Below are 4,150 nucleotides of genomic sequence, written 5' to 3'. Positions count from 1 at the left end.
TTCATCTCAGTTGAGTCATTGTATAATACCTGAACTGTTCACAGTCAAGTAGGAAATACTATAAAAACACTAATTGTATATAAGTACACAGAAAATACATGTTTTAAAAACTGGGAGATAACATCTCAGAATGATTCAATGAGGATGGTGATAAATTTATCTTATGAAAAGCATTATCTGTGGTGTACAGAGGGTGTTAAATTCTTTTGTAATCAAATTATATTTTTCACCTTTACCTTTGTACAGATTGTTGACAGCATGTTTAATTTTTGACGTTGAGCACCATTTATTTAAATGGATTTGAAAGAATTGCATCTGAAATACTTTGTTCCTGAATTTCAGCAGTACATGTGAACATACAAGAAAATGAGTCTAGAATTCAAGATACCAACATTTTAGGCACACTGAAATGTCTGAAATATTTTGCTGGGGTATTTTTACCTTAAACTGCTGAGCTGAAAGCAGTTGTTAAAACAAGCAGGCCTCATCTCATTCTTCAGTGAGGGGCCCTGTGAGACAGTTGCTGGAGTGATACAGATTTTTACAGTATTTAAGGAAAAAAGCATTTGTTAGAATGACTGTAATCTTTCTCTATATTGCTTTGATGTAATAGTGTTTCAGATACTATGTACAGTCTGCGTTTATGTTGGAAAGGAAATTAAATGGGTAAAGAATAAAGGAAAAAAAAAAACAAAAACAAGGAAAAGTTTTACAACCTATACAGAACTTGATCAGTCTCCTGAAGCACAAATAATCTGAGGAAGAACAGGCAGCTCTTATAGGCTGTGTGACTTGCTGGACCAAACCCCACAAGGTTCTGTATATGACCCACATTGATGCTGTGTATGAGCTAAAGCTTCTTAGTAATATTCCCAGAAATGTTACTAATTCTTAGGAAAATTGAATAGCATATCAGTAATGGAGGTTTGGAGAAGCAATCTTTTGTCAGTTTTGATTTATGAACAAAGATTTTGTATTTCATGTCCACATTTCCCACCTCATGGTCTTTGCACTTCTGAGTTGTTCATTATGTCCCAGTTACTGGCAAGAAGCTTCTAAAAGTGAACTTGAGCTGGGTCGTATTCAGCCTTGGCATCCCATTTGTTTGGACTTCTTAAATCATCACAGATGATCTGTAGAAAGTAGTAGATCTTGGACTGCCTTGTTCTGTAGTGAAAGCCCTGCTAGAGCAGGCCCATAAATGGAATCTGATCTCTGGTTATAGATTTATTTCCCTCCATTTTGCTATTTTGTCTAATGAGGGCAGATTAATGAGTGTAAACCGTTACAAAATTATATTTGGCCCTGTGGATGTCTGTGAGTGAGGCTGGGAAGAAAGATGCAAGTGATACACGTGCATGCAAAGTGACCTAGAGTAACACAGGCTCTCTTGAGGCCCCTTTGCTTTAGCTGGGGCAGTGAAAAGGCACAAGTCTGCAGTTTCATTGCTACATAGAAACAGTGGCAAGTAAACCAATGGTGAGTTTTTGCCAGCTTTCTCTAGTATTGAGGATTGCATGCAGGAAATGGAGCTGCTGCCAGCACTGCTGCATGTTGTGGCATGATGAAGATACACAGGGTTTTCTTGACTTGCCCAGTGCTTGATGCCTGTGCCCATAGTGCCCGGGCACTGCTGCAGAAAGAGTCCTGGATTGCAGAATGATCCTGGTTGTTGGTTTGTCCAGTGTCCTCTGGCTCAGTCTGGAATGCCCTGAGTGTACAATGGAGAAATTGAAATTCTCTCTCTGGTGTCTGGGGGTTTCCACAGATTCAGCTTTTACAGTTGAGTTCTTTCAGTATGTAACATTATAAAGCCTAGTCCTTTCATAGAACTTCTTTTTCAATGTTTAACTGCTTTGAGAGAGGGGAATGGCTTCCAGTCCATCTTTCTGCTGAGTAATGTGCTATGTGAATATCTGGATTTATGTAACACAGTTAACTCTCACTGATAATTTTGTCAGGAATGTGCACAAAATGTGTTTTTTTCTCTTGCTTTTCTGTACTGTTTGTGTACCCAGGTCAGGTTCTTACCTTGAATGCATTTGTTCAGTTTATATTTAAAAATATAAAAGATAAAATAATTCATTTTGAGTGATTGAGTCTTACAGCCAGCAATAGATTGCAAAATGTGTAGGTAGCACAGTCACTACACTTACACTGGTATCTTCCAGAAAGCAGAAGTGGGTCAAGTAGAAATTCAGCTGGGACTTGCATATTGCCATGGAGTGTGACAATAAAAATGCCATAAATAACAGATACCTTTACTCAGTTATCGAAACTGCCAGTGTTTTCCCAACAAGCTTTTATGTTTCTGCATACCGGGTTTCATTGATGTATTGCACAAAAGTTGTTGTAGTAAAAAGCTCTAATAACAAAATGCATTGCTTTCAAGTAAAACCTATTTCCCTTATTTATTCATCCACTATATAATCTGCAGCATCACGATAGAGAGTTTTGGAATACACCGAATCTCCCCTGACATTGTGTTTGGTAATGTTGTCATTGTTTCATACTGTTGCAGTATCTTAGTATCTGAACTTGTCTTGAAAGTGTGATGCTGCTTTTGATTTCTTGTATCCTCCTGGTTTTAAATTGTCTCTAACAAGTGAATTCTAACTGGTTTGAGGATTTGGATCAGGTGCCCCACAGGAGGTGTAAGAACCAGTACCTTTGGAGGTGTGATTCAATAATGCTGTAAGGTGTTATATCTAGTCAAATATTAGTTCAGCTCTCTTTATTCTTCTCTTCAAAAGGACAGCAGAATAATGCTGTGTAGATTTGTTTGTTGCATGCTGCAGTTTGATATTTCTTTGTAGAAATTACCTGAGCTGGATTCCAGCCAAGGTGACAGATTCCCAATGCTAGGTGTTCTGATAGGAAATTGATTGCCAGGAATTTTCCCCTCAGCCTACTGAGGGACACAAGTGAAAGGATGCTGTTGACTGTTCACGTTTCATCACAAACAGCTGGGTAGAGGGGGAGCGTGGGAGGAGGAAAAACTGCAAAGAATCCCAGCCTGAAGTCTCCCCACTCTGCTTTCCAGCAGATATTTTTCAAGTACTAATTTGCTTTATGTTTTCCTTGCAACTTTTCTAGTGGTTTACAGGATTTGTTTGAGTGTCAGATGGGGTTTTTTCCCTGTATTGCTTAAATATTCTTGGTTTTCCTGACAGAGGGTCATCCAGTTACATTCCTGTTTTGTCGTGCAAGGGGCAGAGGCATCTGGAGAATAGCAGCCTTCATTTTTGGTCCCTTTTTAGCAGGGCTGGATGGTAACCAGCAGATCAGCATCTAAAAAAGCAGAAATTGCTGACATGTGTTGTAGAAATGAATAGCTGGAGATAGAAGTACTTTGCAATGCTGGTCTCAAAAACACACTTGTCTCACAGAGCAACCTCCTTTGCTGTGAAATAGTCCATTGCTTGTGTGCAGAGAGCAAGTTTAAGGAGAGTAGTAAGTATCATGTACACGCTGGGTAGATGGGTTACACTTTCAGCTTGGCTCTTACAAGAAATGGAAATTTTGAAAGTTCTCTTAGGCATCTGGAAAGACTCCTGTCTGTTTCACAAGAGATAGTCTACATCTCCAGTTAAAGATTTTCCTTTTCAGCTTGTCTCCCCATGCCTTGCTTTATCAAAGTACTATTCAGGTGAGGTAAATACTTCATTAAATACATAATGTTAAATGTAACTATTAGAACATTCATGTTACAAGTTGTAAAATCCCGGGGAAGAGTTTCCAAAAGCAACTTCAGGGTTTTGGTAAACAGAAAATATTGCACTCATCAAGCATCTCCTCTGGTATAAGAAAGCCATATATAATGTGACTAAACAGATGAAAATATGGATTAGCTGCTTACCAGTATTGAACCTGATTTTTCTGCCTTAGTGTTCTTCCTGAAATCAAGCTAATAACTGCTTTTATTTTCTTATTTGAGGGGAGGGATGATGTTTTTATTATAACAAGGAGAGGGAAAAAAGATGACCATTAGTATGGGACATGTATGGGTAGAAGCACATGTATAAATTCTCAGACCATCCATAGGATCCAGTAATTTGTAAGGAATGTGCAGTCAGCATTTTCAGTCTTGTGATTTGGGCATGTAGTGATGGACAGCACAAAAGGGGACTTGTGGGGATCATATAATGTA

This window comes from Aphelocoma coerulescens, chromosome 6, assembly GCF_041296385.1.
Source record: "Aphelocoma coerulescens isolate FSJ_1873_10779 chromosome 6, UR_Acoe_1.0, whole genome shotgun sequence".
Classification (NCBI taxonomy): Eukaryota; Metazoa; Chordata; class Aves; order Passeriformes; family Corvidae; genus Aphelocoma; species Aphelocoma coerulescens.
Note: the sequence above shows the minus strand (reverse complement) of the source record.